The 25675-nt window shown below is 36.6% G+C and overlaps 1 pseudogene; it reads right to left on the reverse strand.

The window, feature by feature from the left end:
• Positions 1-18796: 18796 nt before the first annotated feature.
• Positions 18797-20813, reverse strand: LOC110197962 (protein DBF4 homolog A pseudogene; annotated as a pseudogene).
• Between the last annotated feature and the right edge of the window lie 4862 nt (positions 20814-25675).

Below are 25675 nucleotides of genomic sequence, written 5' to 3' on the forward strand. Positions count from 1 at the left end.
GTCTTTCTAATGATGAAAAGCTTCTCTGAAGCATCACTGAGCCTGCCACCTTCCTTATTGATAAAATGGGGATAACTGAAATGAAGCATTATTTGGTGAAGGAAATGGTTTTGTCATGATTTCATTTTGTGATAATGATATCTAAATGAATGCGTTGTTGATTGAGCTGATGTCCCCACCATTAGGTTCTTTTTTTTTTTATGATCAACCAATTTATGCCTCAGCTCCAAGAATTTTCTGTAACTGTCCCACATGACTGGAATGAAGAACGTTTAAGTTCCAATGAAAACCCATCTTCTGAGCCTTTCCCATTTTAATCCTTGTATCTTCCCTCTGTTAACTATTTCCTATTAAGAGAAAGGGATGGAAAGGAATAAGCATTTGTGTAGCACCTACTATGTCCCAGGCACTGTGCTAAGCACATTACAAATATGGTAAAGTCTAAAGGATCACAACTTGTGAGAAAGAAGAAATGGGAGGCTTGTGAACTCTTTTAAAATAAAGGCTCTTGTGGGAACCATCAAATCAGTGGCAGGGGCCAAACAGCGTGTGGTACTTCTGAGGTATATATTCCAGGGTAGAAGTAATATTCCAGGATGAAGAAATTACTAGGGCAGGGTATGATTCTCAGTTTCTATCAGTGAAATCTGAGGAATCATGGTGAATATTGCTGGATGGGAGACATGGGTAAATACTGTCTAACTTTTAAAAAGATTTTAAATTTATTTTTATATTAAATCTTATCTTCAGTTCCAAATTTGCTTCCCCCTCACTCATTGAGAAGGCAAGAAAAACAAAAACTTAAAAAAAAGAAAAGGACCTACATACAAAAAAATATTTATAGCAGCCCTTTTTGTGATGGAAAAACATTGGAAATTGAGAAGATGCCCATCAGTTGAAGAACAGCTGAACAAGCTGTGGTGTATGAATATAATGGAATACTACTGTGCAATAAAAAAGGCTGATTTCAGAAAATCTTTAAAAGATTTGTACAAGCTGATGCAAAGTGAAATGAGCAGAACCAGGAAAACACTGTACACAGTAACAGCAACTAATAATGACTCAACTCTTCTCAGCAACACAATAATCCAAGGCAAGTACAAAGGACTCATGAAGGAAGATGTTATCCATGTCTGATGGATGCTGAATGCAGATCAAAGCATATTTTTTCACTTATTTTATTCTTTCTTGCTTTTTCCCTTTTCATCTGTTTCTTCTTTCAGAACCATGATTAATATGGAAATATTTTTACATGATAGCACATGTATAAACTATATCAAACTGCCAGAGGAGGGGAGGGGAGAGAAGACAGAGAAAAATTTAGAACTCAAAAGCTTGTAAAAATGAATGCTAAAAATTTTCTTGACATGTACCTGGGGAGAAATAGAATACCTTTTTTAAAAAAGAAAAACCATTACAAATACGTACAGACATTTTAATGAAAGTGAATACCTTTAACTTGGCTAGTGATCTTAAAGTAGATTCCAGGTAATATTCTATAATGGACTTTTAAGTCTATAGTTTATGAACAATTACAAAGGCAAGAATAATCACTAAGATTCATGGTGAAAAAGTTATACAGACTAATCTCACTTAACTTTTTGTCAAATCATTGGATAAGTAAAACACATTCCTCTTCCTAGATTCTTTATTTTTATGAGGATATTTATCCTTCTAGTCACCTATGTTTGAAATTTCAGCATCATCTTTGACTCTTCCCTCTACCTCATCCCCCACATCCAATAAGTTGCCAGGTTTTATAGATCCTTCCTCCACATTTCTCATATCTGTCACCTTTTGATTTTGTATATGCCCACCACCCTAGTTCAGACCCTTATCACCTGCTCCTACTAATTGGATTCATCTTCCAGTCTCTCTCTTGTTTAAGTGCTGCTCAATCCATCCTCCATACAACTGCTCAAATAATCTTCCTAAAATGCAAATCTGATTATGTCACTTCCTTCCATAAAAAACTTCAGTGGCTCTCCATTGCCTCTTGGATAAAATACAAATTCTTCTGTTTGCCATATAAATCCCTTTATGATGTAGCCAAAACCTGTCATGTTCAAGACATTTCACATTGCTCTACTTCATTCAACCAAACCAGTGAGCTTGCTATCGCTCATACACAATATTCTTTGGCTTTGCTTAGGCTGCTTCCCATGCCAATGAGTGTCATTCTTCTTCCTTACCTCTATTGCTATTGCTTAGCTCCTTTGAAGGTTCAACTTGTGTTATCTCCCACATGGGACCTCTTCTGATGCCGTCAGATGTTAGCACCAGCCCCTCTTCTCCATTATTTTGTATCTAATTTTTTTTCATAATATTTGCCTGTGTTTCCTCTCCTCCTGCCTAGAATGGTGTATTTTCTTTGTGGGTATGAACTGTTTTCATTTTGTTGTTGTTGTTTATGTTCCTAGCACATAGCATAATGCCTGGCACATGATGTCACATAATAAGTACTATCATGAACTGCACTGAATATATGGATTTCAGCAAGATATTTCAAAGATTGCCCCATAATATCATTGGGGAGATGCTAGAGAGCTGTTGAATGGATGACAACACAGTTTGGTAGATTTGGGACATACTGACTTATGGGCCCCAAAACATGCTGCTTAATGGTTTAAAGTCTATCTGGAGTATCGTTAGAGGAGTATTGTTACAAGACCTTCTTTGACCCTGTTAAATACTTTTAAAAATAAGTCTCATTGATGAAATACATGGTATGCCTAGCAAATAAAAATATTAAGCAAAGCCAAAAGAGATAGCTTATATATTACGAGACAGAATTTGGATCCACAAAATTCTCAATGGGATGAAATGGTGGTTTAAAGGTGAGAAGATGGGATCGAATCAAGATAGAAACAAAATGTTAGAAAAGGCATGAACAAAAGGACAGAGAAAGGAAAGCACAATTTTTGTTTTAAGTAAAGAAGACTATTTAGCCTAAGTTGAAGCTGTGTATAACGAAGTAGTAAGACACATTCAGACAAAGATTGGAGCCAAGTTGTGGAAGGCCTTGGATGTCTTCTTAAAGAGTTTTGGTTTTGATTTTCACCCTTTACCCCTCACCTTTGATTTCACCCTCCCTCACCTGGGAAAGGAAGGAAGGGGTGGGGGGAGCAGCTACAATGTGGGCCTTCCTGGTAATGGCCTTGGGCCCTGGGGCAACCTTTGCCTGGAAGCATCACCCAATTTCAGCACATCCTGCTCAAGGTAATAAAGATAGCCTCCAAACTTGGATAAGCATGCTCTTTTAAATTTGTAGTTTTAACTGTTAATAATGAGATGTTGATTCTCTGTGTAAAGTAATTTGGAAGTGCATTTAACAGAACTGAAGTCACCTGATTGGTAATGGGTTTGTTTCAAGTTTCAAATTGGTGAACTTTCTGTATCAGTTGTGTCAAGCAACTTTTCATAATTTGGTTACAGCTAAAATAATTTAACTATTGTTGGTTATTGTTTTAATGTGTAAACTAGCCAAAAAGCTTGTTTGGGTTATGTATGGCTTGCTGAGAACGTGCAAGTGTATAGAAATCTCTAATGATTGGCTTTTTACACCAGGATGAATTTAAGTTTGAGATGTAAATCCTGGAAAGGTTTTTCCTAAGCTGTGATTAGCAAAACTTGCTGTTTGAGGTAAAAGCTCATAGGATTGTATTTTGAGTTGTCTGATGGGTCATAATCCATCAATAATCAATAATACACCATCTGAGAGAAATGCCACAAGCTACTCAGAGAAGGTGATACTGGTGGGAAGTCAGCATTGGGAAAAGCTAAGAGGACAATTTTAATCTTAGTCTAAGATGGGATCCTCCTGGCTCAGTTTCCCCATTATGTTCCTTTGAAAAGGAATATTACCCACCTGGCTATTCCTGAGTCTGGCTATGAGGTGGATTTGATACTGCATGGCTGGAAAACTGAATTATCTGAACCCAAACAGAGCTAAGGATGTTTTATCTTCTCAAAGTTGGGCCCTAAATCTAGTCCCTGCTTTATATCTGGGCCCTGCAGTTTTTTCTGTCAGATTTATGTCCTCCTGACTATGGGCCATTCATCTACAGTTGGTAGCAAATAGCGAGTACCAGCCAATGTCCCCACATGTAGCCTGTGCTGGGTTCCAGTCAACCTCCTCTTTGGGACCCCCTAGTGGCAGGGGCCCCCTGCCAGCAGGAAGCAGTTTCAGAAGCTGAGACCTTTGCCCCTTACTCCAAAAGAATTTGGGTTCCATTTGTTTGAGGGGGGAATGATGGGGTTGGGATCTGGGCCCCAGAAAGGAAAACCATGGACTTTCCTACATGGCCAAATCTCTACCTGAGGCTATAATCCTGTCAACTGGCCTATCATTGTGTCTGCACCCTATCTTCTCTCCACTGTCTTACCTCCTTATGGCCCCTGGCCATTTCCCCTGCCATCCAGATCTCCTCAGGTCCCTCCTCCCATCACCCCAAACTACTTGGCCACTCCTAGATCCCTCCCACAGGCTTTCTGTATATAAGGTCCATTTTGTCTCCATTAAGATGCTCAGATTCTTATAATCTAGGCACTATGCAGATTTTTACAATTTAGCCGATAGCCCACAGATGCTCAGATCCCTTAAGAGTCTAGGGAATGTGGCGAATCTTCAATAAACCTTGTTTTTGGCTGAAAAAAAAAGAGTTTGGGGTTATTGTGGAAGCAATATGGGAATCATTGAAAATCTGGAGCAGGGGAATAATATGGCGAAAGGTTTCCCCCAGGAAGATAGTGGAAGTAAGGTGACATGGGAGGTTAAATCTAAAATAGCTGTGTGAATGTCTTAGAATATCCCTATGTTGTATGAAATGGTGCATGTGAAAAAAATAATAATGAACTGTCAGACAGCAAGGACAAGGTTCTAGTTAGCTAGTGTCATTTGAATGCACCTCCTACCCCAGGTATATAGCCACAAAGAATATAATTTCAGAATAAGTTGCAGATTCAACAAGCCAATAAGTGTTTGTTAAGCATTTACCATGTGTCAGGTGCTGTTCTAAGTGCTTGGAATACAAAAAATGGCAAAAGAAAAAAAAAAGCCCTGCCCTCAAGGAGCTCACATTCTAACGGGTGAGAAAGCATGCAAATAACTATATACAGATAAGAAAGGTATGGTGAAAACTGGAAGTAATCTCAAAGAGAATATACCAGCATCGATGAAGACCAGGAAAGGCTTCTTGTAGATGAGATTCTAGCTGAAACTTGAAAGAAGCCAGGGAAGCCAAAATATCTATGCATGCTCCAAATTCTATTCATGGTAGTTCAAATACATGTCATCTTGGTTCTCCAGAAGTTGGCTCTCCAGGATCTTCTAGAAGTGCGATTGCACCAGCTACACAATACTCATATATCTGAAGGATTGGGCTCATTGGTCAGTCACCAGTTATATCTATATAGGCTTTTATATGTATGTGCCATATACTTTACAGGGATATGCACATTGATAATGAGGTTGATGCATGCATTGGTGGAGCTAGCTCAGTGTTTGGGAGGCTCTGAAGGAAAGTGTGGGAGAAAACAGGTGTTAGACTAACTGCCAAACTGAAGGTCTGCATAGCCATTGTGCTGACCTCATTGTTGTATGCCTATGAAACCTGGGCAGCATACCAGCACCATGCCAGGAAACAGAATCACTTCCATTTGAATAGTCTTAGGAAGATTCTGAAGCTCAACTGGTGGGATAAAGTACCAGACACTGAGGTCCTTTCTCAAACTAAAATGCCAAGCATTAAATTCTATTGCAGAGAGTGCAACTCTAATGGGCTGGCCACATTATTCAAATTTAAAAGGCATGCTTGCCTAAAAAAACAAAACAAAACTACAGACAACTTACACAGGGCAAGAACTCACACAATGTTCAAAAGAAGGGATACAAGGACATTCCCAAGGTCTCTCTGAAGAACTTTGGAATTGATTGTGTGATATGGGAGATATTAGCACAGTACTGTTCAGCATGGCATGCTCTTGTCAAAGAAGATGCTGTGTTCTATGAACAAAGCAGAATTGAAGTAACTCGAAAGAAATGTGAGATGAACAAATTTAAAGAATCCATGTGAAATGTTTATGTGTACTAGTTTTGCCCAGCCTGTGTAGAGCATTCCAAGCTTGTATTGGTCTGATCAGCCACCGTTGAACACAGTGTAATTCGAGGGTAACATAGTGATGCCATTTTGGTCCCCTTTGAGAAAGAAGGACAACAACCAGCAACCAACATCTGCATGGGCTACAAACATAAATTCAGTTCAAGAAGAAACAGCATGTTGAAAAGGGGGTGTTTACTCTTCCAGATGTAGGAAAAATCATTTTTTTCTTTAAATCTAAATACTCATTATAAGATCAGTTTTTAAACATGTTTATTATTTTTTTCAGAGATAAACTAAGATTGCAGAGTAAGAGGAAGTAGTACAACCCTTATCTCTACCAAAATTATTCCAATAAAGACCTAAAAAAATTCCCATACCAATTCATGCTCAGGAAATCCAAGGAAAAATCACAATGAATAATTTTTTTTTCCAGTCTAGGTCAGGATAGGATGAAAATCTTAGGTCAGTGGACACTTGGAATAGGATCTGCCCAGGAATGCTCCACTCAGAACCTCCAAGAATAAATATGTGTATGTATACTAGGGCAAGAAGGGATCACAGATCCAGCAGAGACAGGCCTGATGCTGTATAAGGAGTAGGAATGAGAACTAACTAGGCCTCTGGGTATTGCAGTGGATAGACTTTTGGATTTGGAGTCAGGAAGATCTTGGTTTAAATCTTGCATCAGATCACACTAGCTGTATGATTCCAGGCAAGTCATTTAAGCCTGCAATCTCAGTTTACTCATTTATAAAATAATGGTACCTACATCACAGGGTTGCTCTGGTGATCAAATGAGAAATATATAAATAAATAGACATATTTTATATACATAGATTTACAATGCATGCATATTAATATATAAAAGTAAATGTATACATGATATACATAAATATGCATGTGTGTGTGTGTGTATGTAAATATGTACAAAGAGCTTTGCAAACCTTAAATAATTATATAAATGCCAGCAAACATTATTATCAATTGGCAATTCTGTCACTACAATCTCGGAGCTGGGTCATAGATCCAGTGTGAACTGAATAGGACACCTGCCCCTAGGGGTGGCCAACATGAACTGCATATAAGAGCAAGGAGAAGTCACTGGTCAGAAGCTTAGTGCTGTGTAAGAAATAGGAACCAAAGTGAGCAGGAGCAGTGTAACTGACCCTGGAGCATGGTCTAAGATCAAGACTCCAGACTGGTATGAAATTTGCAACTAAATTATCAGAGCAAAAGCTCAAAGAAAGGGAAAATCTGTAGTGCTGTTCCACTGAAAATGCAAAATCATCTAGTTAGTCAATATAGACTAGGATCAGAGGTAATTTACTGAATAACCAACTAGGGGAAAATCGTCAGTTGTATCACTGAGACTCAAACTGGAGTCCTAGACTTACAAAGCTCAAAATAGGATGAAACAATCATATTTTACCATATTTCAGTGTGCTATATGCACACTGAAAGTTTTCAGGTCCCTGGTCTGAGAAGTCCCTGAGATTTTTGAAAAAACGCAGCATTTATACCCAGAGAATGTAGTAATAGGACTCCAAATAATACAAATAGAACCAAAAAAGATCTAGACATTTCATCCAGAAGTTTGAAGAGCCTGCCCTAACACAAAATCTCAATTCAGGAATTAAGGCTGGAAGAATGCATAAACCAACCAACCAACCAACCAAACAAACAAACAAAAACTCCATAAAGAGCTATTATGGAGATATCCAAATCACACAGCCAGTCAATGAATATTTATTAAGTACCTACTATATTCCAGGCAAGAAAAACACAATTTGGGCACAAGCTCAACTAGAATTACTATGAGAAAAGAGTTACAAAAAATGTGTAAAAGATTTTATAAATGAAATGAGAGTGCTAAAAGAAAGAGTTAGAAAGTAAATAATAGTTTTAAATGAAGGACTTGGAGGAAGAATTAACAGTTTACTTCAAGAAGTACAAAACCCTACCAAAATAATAGACTTTGAAAATTAAAATGGAAACAATGGAAGTTAATGAATCCATGAGAAAACAAGAAATATTAAAATAAGTCCAAAGAATGAAAAATAGAAGAAAATATAAAGTATCTCATATAAAAACAATTGGCCTGGAAAATATAGAAAGGAGAAATAATCGAAGAATCATTGGACAATCTGAAAGCCATAACCAAAGAAGAACCTGAATATAACATTTTAAGATAATGAAAGGAAACTACTTAGTTCCATTAGAACCAGAGGGCAAAGTAACAAAAGAAAGAAATACATTCATCATCTCTTGAAAGAAGCCTCAAAATAAAAATTTCCAAGAACATATAGCTTTCTAGATCAAAAAGAAAAAGTTATAAGCAGTAAGAATCAGAGTTCAAGTACCAAAGAGCCACAGTCACAGTAACAGAAGATTTATCACTGACTACTAAAAAGAAAGGAGAGCTTGTAAAACTACATATATACCTTTAATCTATAATACAAACAATAAAAATATACTCTGTACAATCCCACAGAGGGAAAATAGACCTCTAATGAAATAGAAGAGTTTTAAACATTCCTAATGAAAAGAACAGAACTGAGTAAAAACTTTGAAAATAAATACAGAAGTCAGGAGAATAATAAAAGGTAAATATGATCAATCAATTTAACTAAAACAAATGAGAATAAAGTGTTTGCATTCTAATATGTGGGAATGATGCCAGTGCTGCTTTACAATCTTTATCTAATTGGAACTTATAAAGGGAGCTAAATAAGGCAGAGGGTTTAGGAATGTTTTTTGTCATGTTCTGATGATCTTAAAAGAATGGAAAAGGAGAGAAAACAATACACTACAAAAAAAAGAGAAAGAAGGGTGAAGGAATTTACATCACATAATTGGGCACAGAATTAGAAAACACTATAAACAAGGAAAATGTAGGGGACTGTTTGACACTTGAACCTCCCTTTCATCTGAACTGGCCAAAGGAAAGTAGAATATGTACATCTATACACAGAAAGATAGATGTAGAAAGACATTTAACTCAATAGGAAAACAGGAAGAAACAGGGAGAGGGAAGAATAAGGTGGAAATAGATTAAGGGAGGGATTAGTCATAATGAAAAAGAAAAACCTCTAACCTTAGTAAGAAAGGTTTAAAAGGAAAGGAAGAAAGACTAGGTACCTATGATTTCTGTGATTGTAGTCTAGGTGAGGGAAAGAGAAGAGGAGCAGGAAAAGAGAAACATTACATCCTGAACTGGGAACTGCTACTAAACACACTCTTTTTTTTTTTTTTAACACACAACCCACTTTGTGAAGAGTCTGGAGGGAAAAGAAGAAAGCATAAGACACAAGCTTTGAAGAGATAAACAAGAAAGTTATATTATGCCGAAATGAATCACAATGGATTAATTCTAACACTTAAGGTACACGCATTGAATGGCATAGCATACAAATACTTAAAAGAAAAGTAAGCAATTTAAAGGAAGTAGACAGTAAATTATAATAGTGGGGGACATCTATGTACCTTTTTCAGACTTAAATAAATCTAACCAAAAAAAAATAAGAAAGATATTCATGACCTAAATAGATCTTTAAAAGTTAGATAGAACAGAGTAAAAGCAGTGACTTGAGTTCTCCCCCAAACCCCTCCAAATATCTGTAAAAAAATGACTCTAAACAAATTCTAGAGTAGCAGAACCCACAAAAAGATAGAGTGAAACAAATTTCCAGCCCAAGACAACATGGATGGTTGATTGGAAAGGTCTATTGCACTGGGCTAGGAGAGGAACACAGTTCAGTGTGGGGCCCCCAGGCAAAGATCAGGCCTCAGCAAACCTGAAGCAGACCTCAGGGGACTGAATCATGGGAAGCCGTGGTGGTTTCCAGACTTCTCAACCCATAAACGTGAAAGACAACTTAGAAGGTCAGTAGGAAAAGTCTGTCACACCACAGTGAGAGAGAACCTTGGTTCCAGCCCCACTCTCAGTACAGCCCCAGGGTTGTGGCTGCTTCTGAGCTCTCAGCCCACAAACAGAGGGGAACTCGAGTGACTGATCAGAGAGGGATTACAGGGATTTCTTTGCTGGTGCTGAGGCAGGAATCTCTTGCTTTGCCTGTTCTTGGATCTGGGTCATAGTTCTGGGTGGCAGTGCTAGGGCAAGGAGGGGTGCTGGCATGATGGAGCTTATGGTGGCAGTGCAGAGGAAATCTTCCTCACAGTTCCAAGGCAGAAAATGCTTACAGTCACTCATAGACCAGAACCCAGGACAGGAAAGGAGTAAACACCTTACACTTGATTGTACCACCTTGGAAGAACTGAAAATTTATAAGTCCCTAGAAGCATCTCTGAAAACAAGTGCATAAAACCCCTAAGCTTGGGACAGTACATTCTCTATACTGGAAGCAGACCCCTACCTTAACAAAGAGTTTATAACTCAAGTAATTATCTGGGATCATAAGCAAGAAGCACAAAAAGAGTCATACCATAGAATCTTACTTTGTTGACAAAGAAGATCACAACATACAATCAGAAGAAGACAAAAAAGTCAAAGCTCCTACATCCAAAGCCTCTAAGAAAAATATGAATCAGTCCCAGGCCATGGAAGAGCTCCAAAAGGATTTTGAGAAGCAAGAGAAACAGGGGAAAAACTGGGAAGAGAAATGAGAGTGATGCAAGAAAATCATGAAAAACAAGGCAACAGCTTGTGAAAAAATACTGAAGGAAGTAACACCTTAAAAAAAAATAACCTAACCCAAATGGCAAAAGAGGTCCAAAAAGCCAATGAGGAGAAGAATACCTTCAAAAGCAGAATTGGCCAAATGACAAGGAAATCAAAAGCTTAATGAAGAAAATACTTCCTTAAAAATTAGAATGGAGCAAATGGAAACTAGTGACTTTATGATAAATCAAGACATTGTAAAACAAAACCAAAAGAATGAAAAAATAAAAGACAATGTGAAATATTTCATTGGAAAAACAACTGACCTGGAAAATAGATCTAGGAGAGATAATTTAAATATTATTGGACTATCTGAAAGCCATGATCAAAAAAAGAGCCTAGACATCACCTTTCAAGGAATTATCAAGGAAAACTGCCCTGATAATCTAGAACCAGAGGGCAAAAATAGCAATGGAAAGAATATACTGATCACCTCCTGAAAGAGATCCCCAAAGGAAAACTCCTAGGAATATTGTAGCCAAATTCCAGAGTTCCCAGGTCAAGGAGAAAATAGGGCAAGCAGTCAGAAAGAAACAATTAAAATATTATGGAAACACAATCAAGATAGCACAAGATTTAGCGGCTTCTACATTAAGGCACAGCAGGACATGGAATATAATATTCCAGAGGTCAAAGGAGATAGGGTTATAAGCAAGAATCACTTACCCAGCAAAACTGAGTATAATCCTTCAGGGGGAAAAATAGACATTCAGTGAAATAGGGGACTTTCAAACATTCTTGATGAAAAGACCAGAGCTGAATAGAAAATTTGACTTTCAAATATAAAACTCAAGAGAAACATGAAGAGGTAAACAGGAAAGAGAAATCATAAGGGACTTATTAAGGTTGAATTGTTTACATTCCTACATAGAAAGATGGTATTTGTAACTCATAAGACCTTTGTCAATATTAGGGTAGCTGGAAGGAAAAATTATATGGATAGCTAGCTAGCTAGATAGACAGACAGATAGAGGGCACAGGGTGAGTTGAAGATGAAGGGGTGATATCCGGAGAATAAAATTAAGGGTTGAGAGAAGATTATACTGGGAGAAGGAGAAAGGGAGAGGTAGACTGGGCAAATTATCATATAAAACAGACAAGAAAAAGCTTTTACAATGGAGGGGAAGTGGGTTAAGGTGAGAGGGAATGAATGAATCTTATTCTCACAGGGTTTGGCTTAAAGAAAGAATAACATATATACTCAATTGGCTATGGAAATCAATGTTACTCTACAGGAAAATAAGGGAGAAGGGAATAAGAAAGAGGGAGCATTGTAAAGGAGAGGTTAGATTAGGGGAGGGAGTAATCAGAAGCAAACAATTCTGAGGAGGGACAGGGTCAAAAGACAGAAATGAATAAAGAGAGAGCAGGATAGGATAAATTGAAATATAGTTAATTTTCCACACATGACTACCAGGGAAGTGTTTTGCATGACTACACATATGTAACCTGCACTGAGCTTCTTGCCTTCTTAATGACAGTGGTAGAGGAGAGAGGAAGGGAGAAAATTTGAAACCCAAAGTTTTAAAAACAAATGTTAAAAATTGTTTTCACATGCAACTGGGAAATAAGATATACAGGCAATGGGGTATAGAAATCTGTCCTTCCGTATAGGAAAATAGAAGGGTAAGGGGATAAGAGAAGCTGGTGGGAGATTGAAGGGAGGGCAGATTAGAAGGGGTATTCAGAATGCATGCTGTTTCGGGGTGGGGGAAGGGATGAGATGGGGAGAAAATTTGGAACTCAAAATCTTATGGAAGTGAATGTTGGAAACTAAAAATACATAAATTAATAAAAAGTTACACATAGTAGGCCTTTGGTGATTACAAAAGGTGCATCCATATTTATCAGCTGTACATGACACATTTTTAAAAATTAAAATGTATTAGGATATAAAAACCACACAAACACATGCAAAAAAGTGAAACTGTTAAACATATCTTTTACTGACACACTAGTCAATAAAAATTGTATTCAACAACGGGCTTCTGAAGAAAGAATTAAAATCATTTAGAGACTAAACAATTCTTAAAAAAATAGTGGCTCACAGAACAAATCATAGAAACAATAGATAATTACATTAAAGGTATTCCACAATGTTGTGCTGTTGCTGCCCAAGCCTCCTGTGAAACTGCCCCAATTAACCTAATAGACCCTAATTAAATCTACTCATACAACCCACATTGGCATGGATTGTCCTTCTTTCCTCAGTATCTCAGCATTGTCTCAGAGTCTATCACTCTATAATTGGCATCATAACCTCAGAACAGATCTTGTGTCTTTACACCTTCAAGGCCCTGAAAATGTTTCATTTTTCTGCTTCTTTTTTTAGAGACATGAAATAACAATTCTTCAGTTCTTCTATTGTGAATGGAAAGTATGTGAAGGGATGTAATGAAGCAAGTGGATCCAAGCTAGCTTGGCTGTAAAAAAAAGTTCTTGAATATTTCTTCTTTCCTTTGAGACTGCCACCACTATAGGACAGGCACTCATCATCTCATGTCTTGATTACTCTGAAATAGCCTGCTGCTGGGTCTGACTGCTCCAACCTGCCCCACTCCATCCGTCCTCCATTTAGCCACTGAAGTGATTTTCCTAAAACACAAGTCCAATCATGTAACTTCCACACGTACACACCCTCCCATTCAATAAACTATAGTGGCTTCTTATTGCCTCTAGAAGCAAATGCATAATGCTCTGTTAGCTTTCAAAGCCCTTCATAACTTAGTGTCCTCCTGCCTTTCCAGTCTTCTTACACATTATACCCTGAAACATATTCTTTGTTCCAGTTACACTAGTATCCTGGATGTTCCATAAATAAGACACCCCATTTCTTGGTTCTGGGCATTTTCTCTGGCTGTCCCTCACAACTGTAATACTTTCCCTTCCCTGCTTGGACTACTGACTTCCCTGGCTTCCTTTAAGTCACAAATCAAATCCTACTTGTTGTCTTCCCAATTAGATTATAAGCTCCTTGAGGTAACAGAGTGTTTTTTGCCTCTTTTTGTATCCTCAGTACTTAGCCTAGTGCCTGGTACATAGTAGGCACTTAACAAATGATTATTGAATTGAGTTGATGTTGAACTGATAAGCTCTGGTTGGTGTGTCCATTAGTATAGAAAATCTTTAACTATCTCTACTGACTGTACTGCTGTGTAGAAAGGCCATGAAATCCATGGATTATTCCATGAAAAGTTATAATCAAAATGGTGGAGTCATCCTACTTTGCTTGGACACCCTATGGAGACTCAAATTTAGTCTTTGTTTCTGTTTCTAAGAATTTAATTTGGGGGAGGGGTGTAAGGACAGAGAACCTCTCTCTTACATCTTTTAGAATTTCAACCAGAGGGGCAGCTAGGTGGTACAGTGGATAGAGCACCGGGGACGACCTGAGCTCAAATCCGACCTCAGATACATAACACTTACTAGCTGTGTGACCCTGGGCAAGTCACTTAACCCCATTGCCTAGCCAAAAAAAAAAAATTCAACCAGAGTTTACATATTCCTTTTCTTTTTTAAAAAATTATGTAGTATTTTATTTTGCCCAGTTACATGCAAAAACAATTTTTAACATTTGTTTTTAAAACTTTGAGTTCCAAATTCTCTCCTTTCCACTCTCTCCACTCCTCTCATTGAGAAGAGAAACAATTCAATATAGGTTATACATGTATAATTATGCAAAACATATTTCTATGTTAGTCATGTTGCAAAATAAAACAAATCAAAATGGGTAGATTCTTTCAATTACTATTTTACCCTCTGGTTCTAGAATATCAGGGAAGTTTTCCTTGATAATTTCTTGATAGATGATGTCTAGGTTTTTTTTTTTAGATCATGGCTTTCAGGTAGTCCAATAATTTCAAAATTATCTCTCCTGGATCTATTTTCCAAGTCAGTTGTTTTTCCAATGAGATTTTTGCACTTTCTTTTCTTCTTTTTCTTTTTTTTTCATTTTTTTATTGCTTCTTGATATCTCATAAAATCTTTAACTTCCACTTTCCCAGTTCTAAGTTTTAAGGAATTATTTTCTTCAGTTAGCTTTTGTGTCTCCTTTTCCATTTGGCCAATTCTACTTTTCAGGGAGTTTTTTTTTCTTCAGTGAGTTTCTGTATATGTTTTTCCATTTGTCTAATTCTGCTTTTTAAGACATTCTTTTCCTCATTAGCTTTTTGTACTTCTTTTGAAATTTGGCCTAGTCTGGTTTTTAAGGTGTTATTGTCTTCAGTATTTTCTTTTGGTCTCCTTTATTTACCAAGCTGCTGACTCTTTTTTCATGATTTTCTTTCATCACTCTCATTTCTCTTCCCAATGTTTCTTCTACCTCTCTTACATGATTTTCAAAATCTTTTTTGAGCTCCTCCATGACCCGAGACCAATTGATATTTTTCTTGGAGGCTTTGGATGTTGCAGCCTTGACTTTATTATCTTCTTCTGAGTATGTGTTTTGATCTTCCTCGCCACCATAGTAACTTTCTATGGTCAGATTTTTTTCCTGTTGTTTGCTCATTTTTTCCAGTCTGTTTCTTGACTTTTAACTCTTTGTTAAAGTGGGACTCTGCTTCCAGGGTGGAAGATGCACTGCCCCAAGCTTCAGGAGTTTTGTGCAGCTGTTTTCAGAGACACTTCTTGGGACATGTAAGTTTTCAGTTCTTCCAAGGTGGTATTATCTAAGGAGAGGTGTGTTTAGTATTCTTCTGGCCTGTGCTGTGGTCTGTGAGAGACCACAACCACTCTTTTCTGCCCTGGAATTATGATGAGGGTCCCTGCTCCACTGCAGCCCACAAGATCTGGTATGCTACTGTTCTCCCTCACCCTGACACTGCCGCTCAGGACTGTGACCTGGATCCAAGTATGGGCAAAACAACAGAGTCTTGCCTCAGTGCTAGCAAAGAGATCCCTATAATCTCCTTCTGACCAGTTTTTTGACGCCCTTACCATCTATTGGATGAGAACTCCAGAAGCAGCTGCTGCAACTGCTGATTCAGTGGTTCCTGAGGCCTGCTCCTGGTTTGCTGGTGTTGAATCTGTGCTGGCAGGACCTGCACTGGACTGTGCTCTACTCTTACCCGGGTGTAACCTTCCAACCTTTCCTGCCAAACTTCTAAGTTGTCTTTGGTTGTAAAATTATTTTGCTTTGTCCTTTTGTGGGTTCTACTGCTTTAGGAATTGTTTTATGGCATTATTTAAAGGTGTTCAGAGAGCTTTGAGGAGAGCTAAGGCAAATCACTGCCTTTTCCCCACCATCTTGGCTCCACCTACCAAGTTACTACATTCTTTGTAGATAAATCCCATCCTATTTTGGTCTGACATAGTCTCAAACTTCAGAGTTTAATATATGTTATTTTAAGTTGGTATACATGAGTGCTCTGCTCTCTTTAACATATGGAAGTTTTTGTAAACAATTTAGCTAGGTTTGTAAAACTATTTAACTGCAGATTTTAAGGAATGTTAGAACATACTAAAGCCAAATGGCAGTGGGTACACATTTTCAAAAATTCACTAAATAATTGAATCCTAAATGAATAGTTACTATTATCCCAAACACTATTGTAAATGAGCTTGATTTCCCAAGAATACCCGAAGTAGAGATTCTTCTTCTTTTTCCTTTTTAACCAGAAAAGAGAAGATCTTGCTGAATTTGGAGATTTATCAAACATCTCCAACTAATTTTCAATTTTTTTTGTATAGCTAAACTCAAAGCATATTCTTCTAAGAAAGTTTTCTTTTCCACTTCTACTGGAAGGAAAGTTTTAATCCTTATGTTTCTGATTTATTTACAATTATTAACTCATCAAAATGTTATTTTGAAGAAAAAATTCTGATGTCAGTACAATGTTTGTAAGTCTTTTACAAAAGGTCATTTTTCCTTTGGATCAAGAAAAATTGATATGCCAGAGTTCAAATGCAGTCTGAAATCATGGGCTTAAGAATACTCTAAAGTATAGGTTCCCAGAATACAAAGATATTCATAAATTTCTAAAATCTTTTGTCTCAGAATTTATTTTCTTGTTAAACTTCTTGATGTTGGATACTTGTTTTATCTTTCATTAGAAAGGACCTGCTCAGTTCTTAATTTCTTTTGGCATATTATGGAAATGTCTCTAATTATTCCTCTGATCACTTTTACCACTTTTAGTAACCAAAGCCCTTTTAAACTTTCCTATATTCATGCTAAATCTTTTTTTAAATGATATATCATTTCAAAATATGTCATCAGACAAAGAAAGGAACATATATTATACAATTTTTATCTTTCATTCACATTTCTACCTTAGGAATTATTTTCCACAGTTTTAGCTATTGCTGATGTGATACCATAGGATTGAACTATAACTTTTCTGATGGATGAGAATCTTAAATGTTGACACGCAGGGCCTGGTGAAGAAGTATTCTACTAAAAGATACCTGGAGGTCACCCAAATGGTGGTGGTGTCTTTAATTTGTGTCTTCCTTCTAGATGCACAAAGATAACATTACCAAAACATTGACTGAAGAAAAGAGAAGCTAGGACATTTCTTCTTTTAACACTACTCTCTTTCCATTTTCACTGATGTTCCAAAGAGGTAACAATGTAGAGGTTTACATATCAGAGGCTCAAAGCATACTGTGAAATAAAAATTCCATTTTAACTTTTGGCTCATGGCCTTGGGGTAACTCTATCATTGATTTTCCTTTTTCTCTTTACAAAACTCAGAACAGTTAGCAATTTGATTTGGTTCCCAGAATACACTCAACTTCAAGAACAGATGTTGTTTGTTGTTGCTTTTATTTTTTAACCATTACAGAAATTATATTGCATTGGGAGTCAAAATGGAAATACTTTTTTTAAACTAAATCCCAAGTCTGAGTATTTATTAGAATTTCAAGAGAACATTCCCATGTTCTCATCACCATTAACATCATACACACACACACACACACACACACACGCACACACACACACACACACACACACACACACACACACATGCACACACAATGCACCATAAAAATGAATTTGGGTGAAGAGTCATAGTTTTTAGTGATTCTTCCACATGACAAAGGCATAAAAAGCCTGATGAAAGCAAGAGATTTCATGAATCTAACCTTGACCACAGAAATGATCCAACTTCTGGTGGCAGAACTCAAAACCTTAATCTTGAATTAAGAATGTAAATGGTTTGCAAAAGGTGGGTTATAATAGCAAATATCTTTCCCTTTTTAAGAACAGTCTATGGATTATAGTAAATCAAAATATCTACAAAATCTTTAGTAACAGTCAAGGAAGGGAATAGAAATGATGACATAGAGATGCTGTTGAGATTATAGTATAATCTTTCTGGATATGAATTATCTATAATTTATAGAAGTATAATTTTAACTAGGTTAGTATGTTTCCCGTGGCCCTTATGAATGTTAATTTTCTTCCATTTTCTTTTTCTATTGTTCTGGCATATACTCAGTTTTTCAAGAAAATCAAAGGATAAATGAATGTCACATACCTTAGAACATTGCTCCATAGATAGCAAACATAACTCCTGAAGCAGCACTCACTCATTTGAACACTTTAATTTGTAAACATACTCCTTTTACCATGATTCGTGGTTTTCAGTGGTATGCATATTGTCTTAGATCTAATATTTAAATAAATTTAATCCTAATGCCCAAATTTGAGACAATAAGTTTTTAGATGAATTCCATAGTTATTCAAAATTTCCTTCTCCAGTGCAAGGCATTTTCCTTACAGTGCAAATTCTATTTAACCGCTCATTCAGAAACAGTTTTATTTAGAAATGATGTACACAATATGCAAGAGAGGTAGCAGACACTTTAACTTCAGTTGCTTTTACTTATATAAAAGTACTTAATTCTTAAGAAAACACTAATAATCATCTTTATTCTTAATAATTATATTTGGTTGTTAAAATGTATAGATGACATAAATAATAAAAGTATTTATACATATATAAATAATTTTCAGGAATAAAACCCTTATTATCTGTGAAAAATACAAATTAAAAACAAAAACAAAACCCTTCTAAAACCCAGTAAACGTAGAGGTCCAAGAGGGAGAAGAGAGAAACGTGGACAACAGGCTATTCCCATTTTCTTCCTCCCAAACCTCTAAGGTGTCATGTGAACCATGGTTTTCAGAACAGCTTGCAAAACCCAGAAACTCAGAACTGTCTTCACTGGTCTGAAATAATTCCATTAAAGACTGTATTGATGAACTGCAGAGTCTTCTTTTTTAGCAGGAAATTCTGCTTTGTTATTTAAATATAATTCTACCTTCTTCTGACTTCTTTTTTTGTTTCCTCCTATTACTATTTTTACTTTTAGATGCAGCTTCCCTGAAGACAAACTGTCTACACTTTCAACATCCAATTCTTTGGGTTCTTTACCAGGATGACTATGGGATATCATCTTGGCTTGACCAGTAGGTTGCTTTGGTGAATTGCTAATGACTCTAAGACTAGAACCATTACCATGTAGGGAACTAGTGCCTTTTTTCTTCTGACAGGTATCTGGAAAAATCATGCTATCTAACTTTCATATTAGTTGAGACACATTTTTGTTTGTTTCGTCAAAATCAGAAACGTGCATAAATGTCTCTAGAATACACGGGCAGTATTCTGTTTTTAGTTCTTCTAAGTCTTTTTCATTTATAGTTCCTTTATGGTCAGAAACTTCAGGAGTATATCCTTGTATATCTTTATTCAGAGGTAGTTGTACCAAATCCAGCTTAATGTCCTTCACTGGATTTATTATATAAGATTTTCCACAATCCAAATGTTCTCTGAGTTTGCTATTTGAGTTGTAAGGACATGGTCTGCATGAAGCAAATGAATCTATGAGATCTGAATTAACGGCAACATTGGGAAGGATCCCTGCTTTCTTAATCTTGGAAATCCTGTTTAATCACCTTTTTGGTAGTATTTCCCGGGAGTCACTCCGGGAAACACAGTGCAATTCCAGTTGTTTTTCAGGTTCATTCCTTTTAAAAGTGTTTCCAATGATAGGGGCAAAAGATGCAATACTGCATTTTACTCTTCTGGGTATATCGCTTCTGTATTCACAAAGTCATACACCAACTTGGATAGGCTATAGTCAACAACTTGATACTGAGTACTTTGTGAAAAGTTTCTGTGTTGTTCTCTTAGAAGATGGACCTGCAGCGCTGAGTATCTCTGGGAGCAGCGCTCACAGCAGCCCTTCTTCCTGTTTTCTCAGAGGCGGGGCTGCGGCAAGAGGGCAATGCCCTTCCTCGGCTTCACTGCCTGCTCTGTTCCTTTGTTTAGCTTGGGTTTGTTTCTGCAGACCAGACGTTTTGTCCAAATCAAAAGGACTGCAGGGCTTCGAAAGGGAACGTGAAAGGTAGATTGGACAGCTGAAGGTAAAATGGTCTGTGATGGTGGCTTAAATCTTCCACCCATACAAATGGCTTTTTGAGCCTTCCTGTTTTTGTTTTCTGAATCGTTTTCCCACCTCTCTTTAGTGATGTGCTTGATTTCTTGATCAGATACAACTATTTTTTCTTTAGTTCAATATAGTATTTAACGTCACCAATATGAAGAATTTTCGCTCTCTAGGATAAAGCATTTGACAGGATACAATTTGAAGGGATGAATTCATATTCCTTGATAGCTTTTTCAACTAATAATTTGCCTCTGCTCATACATACTGGATATGGAGTCTTGAATGAAATTCCATCACAACTAGGATGAGGTGAAGTATTTCCTCTGGTATGTGTTGATTCCAGACTTGGGACAGAAGAAATACACTCGGATGTCTTTTCATTTGAAATTTGGCAACATATCTTTGCTGAGAAATTCTTCAACTAGCTTCCTGAGGTCCTTTTCCTGTCTTTCAGAGATCACAATATATGGCAAATCTAGATAGAAGACTTTTCCCCAAAGTGGCTTATATTTAGACTTTTCTGATGTATCATTTTCACAGTTTTCAAAAATGGTCTATTTTTCTAATTTTTTTTTTATTTGAATACCCCCTGCCGGGTGATGGCCTTTGCTGGAGATCTTCACAGTGCTGGCCTTCATGGCCACTGCACCTTGGTCCACATGCTGGGGCCAGCTCCTGAGGGTCCCACAGCTGTTCTAGCCTGACAGCCTGCCATGGCTGGAAGACAGTGGATGCATGCCGATTTTCACTAGGAACAGTGAGGACAGATACGTCTACACAAAAGAAGCAGATGTTAGTGTACTCTAATTTGAGGATTCAAATTTGCTTTTATCCTAAAGCATACTGGACTTGAAGTCTGGAGACAACTGATTTTTGAGACCCAGCTTTTCTGAGATTTATGCAAGTCTGATCTTAGTCATATTCTTTAATTTCTTTGAACCTATTGATTTTTTTTCCAAAGGGAAATGATTATGCTTGTTTTATTCATTTTATCAAGTTGATGCTATGAATAATGCTGTAAATAATTATATTCTTTTGGGAGGGTGCTATCACAAAATGAGTTCAATGAGCCAATTAATGGCTTGTGTAGGTGGACTTCATGATATAAACATCCAGCACTGTCCTGTTGTCATTTGTGATAAAAATCAAACGTCTAACTTCTGAATTTTATATAAAATGTTGGACTTATAAAAACTGGTATCAATCCTAGGGGCTTGATCCCAGATCACTATCTGTCTTTGGCTTATGCCCCAACTAATGGGTTTTACTCTGGGGAAATCTCTAGAATAAAGATTAAATCTGACTTACATTTAGATTTCTTCAAGTGTGGGTAACAAGAACTCCAAACGTTGGACCAACATGAAATATAAATTATGAGTATTGGCATGGACAACTTTTACTTTACCTACCACAGAAAATGCACAAGATGTTAAAGGATTAGTAAGAATCCATGAGAAAATGAAGAAAGATAAAGTGCTTACATAGCCCATTATTGTCTCCCTGGAAATTAAGGATATCTTGAACTCAGGAACTCCTAATCTCTTAGGAACTCTTAAATGACAAAAGGTTAATACACAGGAATACTATGACCTCTGCTCAGAAAGAGGAAAAAAAAGCCAAAAGTATTTAGGAACTTGAGGTGCCAAAGCTCCTGTCTCAGAACACTTGGGATTTCCTTCCATTAGTATACTTCTTAATATACAGTGTTAGCCTAACAACTCCTTTTTTTTGCTATTCTTGTTTTTAATGAATAAAAAAACTTTATTAAGTGGACATATTTATTAATATTTGCCAAGCACTGTGCTAAGCAGTGGAAATATAAAAACATAAGCAAAGAAAGTCCCTTTCTTCAATGAGTTTATATTCTAACAACAGAAGATAACACATATAGGGGAACGGTAACCAGAAAGGGGTATTTTGGTTTTGGAAATTTATAAAGATATTGGATGGAGCCATAGGGGAGTAAATTGGCACACTCTGTATAGTAGCAGTGGCAGTATTGATTTGATTTGATTTGAAGAGTTAGAGAGTAGGAGAGTATATGTGTAGCAATAAGGCAACTAGTGAAGAAATAACATGTAATAATGCGAAGCAAAGCTAAGATAGCCAACCAAATGCATGAGACACTTTAACAATTAAGACTTTGAGGGTCTGAGGGTGAGAGTTCTGGATCTTGAAGGGTTAATATTATCTATAGGTATATTCCAATTATGGGCCTTATACCATCAACTTTTGGTGATACTTATGATGTTAAATTTACCTTCTAATATTAGGAAATTTAGCATCTGCACATATACTTGAGGTTGGGAGTTTTCCCACTGGCTCCTTAGATGTTTGTCTTTTATGAGTTTCTGGTGTCTTAAACAGTAATTCTTATTCCTATAGTATAGTTTCTGAGGTATCTAGCTTGATGGGTATCATAGCTTGATAGGGTATACATATCTAAGTTTAAAGATATTTTTATTTTATTTTCAGCACCCCAGGAAAATAAATCTTTGCCAGCCTGTGACAGGCACACGCCATTCCTGTCCAGGAAACCATCATTGTTGTTAAGTTATTTCAGTAATGTCTAATTCTTTATGATCCCATTTAAGGTTTTCTTGACAAAGATACCAGAGTGATTTGTCATTTTCTTCTCCAGTTCATTTTACAGATAAGGAACTGAGGCAAACAGGCTTAAGTCACATAGCTACTAAGTATCTGAGGCCAGATTTCAACCCATGAAAATGAGTCTTCCTGATTCCAAATCCACTGCGCCATCTCACTACCTGAAACCATCATTATCATATTTTAAAACAATGGTTCAGAAAACTAAAGCCTATTGTAAGACATTATCTTCTTAACAGATTTTTGGATCTTTCAAATTAGCTTTTCTCTCCTGTCTTTCTTTCTCTTCTTCCAGCTTTCTTCATTACCTCTTTTTAATGGACACCAAAAACTGCAAACTTCCAAAATGCAGTGCAAATCTCTGCTCTTCATTTTAAGAGCCATTAAATTAAGAGCAAATAAAATTAATTTTTATTACCTCATTACAACATAATTCTAAATGGATGTCTGCTACTAGGAGTCCTCTGGTAAATGTTTAACAATTGGCTGTCTAGAAAAAAATGCATGCACACCATACTTTTAAGTTTAATCTGCATTACTAACATTTACTCCATCACTTTCTTAAATTTAGACAATCAGCAAAACAACTGCAGCATTTGCTGATTTCTGAGGTGCGCGCACTGAAAAGTTAGCGATAGGCTCTGGTGAGTGGTACAAGCTAGTTCCAGCACACTTTTGATACTATTTACTTATAGGGATTAATGTGGGCAGGACTGATACTGACAGAGAAACCTAAAATATATTGCCAAAGATTATGACATCTTAGGTAAGAAACTGAAGGATGTAGATATAAAGGTGCCAAGTCAGTCTAACCTAGCAATGTTTCTCTTCAAGCCTTGTGGGAGTCAAAGGAAACTAAATTAAGAGATATCCTCATCAAAAAGCATTTGCTAACATCCCTGCATATGGTACTAGGCACAGAAATACATTGATTATGTTCTTTCCAATATTTATGCTGCACCAAAATGAACAAATACAGAATTTATATTGTGTGGAAGCAAAATATTAATGAACAGAATTATTTCTTAAAATTGCATCTTTAGACCATGTAAGTTGTACTTTTATGAAGGAAGCGGGATTTTTGGAGTCCTAAAATCTTAGAATGATGTAGTTGTAGGGGATCTTAGAAATCAACTAGTTCAGCCTCCCATCTTTAATGCAATATTGTTTTGTGATAAGGTGATAGTTTCTTTTGGAAGCTTCTACCACAGCTTCATGAGGCTTCCTAGTACACTTTGGTTGTATAGCTATTATTTTTCTTTATACTGAGTCAAAATCTATACTAAGAGTTCCCTTTATTAACACTAGATCTTTGTCCAAAAACATAGAGACAAAGTTTCTTCAATTTTTATGTGAGAGAAGCAAAATATTATAGTGTAAAGATCATTGGACCTAGAGTAGATAGAGAGCCTTAGTTTGAAATCCCATCTCTGGCAACAACTCACTGTGTTGCCTTGGGCAAATAATTTAATATCCATAAGTCTCAAGTTCCTTATCTATAAAATGGAGTTAATAATGACTATAGTAGATAGTGGATTAGGGACAGCCACTCAGCTGAACTTTCCCAACATTCCACTCCAAACTTTAAAATAATGCCTCAAATCAAATTTTGAAGTGGGAGAGCCAACAAAAACTCACATAAGAAATATCTGACTTAAGACAATTTAAGAGGTAGGCAGGAGAATTCTGTAACACCAGGGTGGAGGTCTATCTGGAGCCCACACATATAGGGGGCATGGGGTGGTAGCAACAGCACAGGAGCAACAGGAGCTTTGGCAGCTGATGAGGGGGCCACTCAACTGCTCAAAGGAGACAACAGAGGACCCTTTGATGGCACTTAGTATAGCAGGCATTAATTTGCAACTCTCTTGACCATATACCGTTCCAGGGAGGAAAGACATGCCAGTGGTAGAATTCCTGTCAAGAGTTAAAGAAAGCTAAGAGTGGTTGAGTAAAAAGGGAAAAGAAGGTGATGCAAGAAACTTTTGAAAAGAGAATTAACAGTTTGATGAAAGAGACACAAAAATACTGAAGAAAATAGCACATTAAAAAAATTGGCCTAATGATATGAGGCACAAAATTTACTGAATAAAGAAACTCCTTAAAAAACATAATTGAACAAATAGGAAAAGAGCTATAAATTGTCACTGAAGAAATTGATTCCTTTAAAAATTTCCTTAAAAATTAGAATTGGGCAAGTAGAAACTAATGACTCCATGAGACATCAAGAAACAATAAAACAAAATTAAAAAGATGAAAAATAGAAGAAAATGTAGTATATCTAAACAGAGGAACAACTGACTGGAAAATAGATCAAGGAGAGATGATTTAAGAATTTTGGGACTAACTGAAAGTCATGACCAAAAGAAAATCCTAGACATCCTACTTCAAGAAATTATCAAGAAAAAACTGCCCTGATATGAAAGATCCAGAGAATCAAATAAAAATTGAAAGAAACTACCAATTACCTCCTGAAAGAGATCCCAAATTGAAAACTGCCATGAATATTCTTGCTAAATTCCAGAGCTTTCAGGTTAAAGAGGGAATATGTTAAGTAAACAGAAAGGAAAATCCGAATGGCATGAAGCCATACTCAAGATCACACAAATTTTAGCAGCTTCCACATTTAAAGAGTGGAGGTCTTGAAATATGATATTCTCTAGAAGACCAAGGAGCTAAAATTACAAGCAAGAATCACCTACTCAGCAAAACTTAGTTAATCATTGAGGGGGAAATGGATATTTAATGAAATAGAGGACTTTCATGCATTTCTGATAAATAGACCAGAGTTGAATGGAACATTTGACGTTCAAATAAGACTCAAGAGATGCATAAATAGGTAAATATGAAAGAATAATCATAAGAGATTCAATACATTTAAAGTGTTTATGTT

The sequence above is a fragment of the Phascolarctos cinereus genome, unplaced genomic scaffold, assembly GCF_003287225.1.
Source record: "Phascolarctos cinereus isolate Bilbo 61053 unplaced genomic scaffold, phaCin_HiC Scaffold_5;HRSCAF=322, whole genome shotgun sequence".
Lineage (NCBI taxonomy): Eukaryota > Metazoa > Chordata > Mammalia > Diprotodontia > Phascolarctidae > Phascolarctos > Phascolarctos cinereus.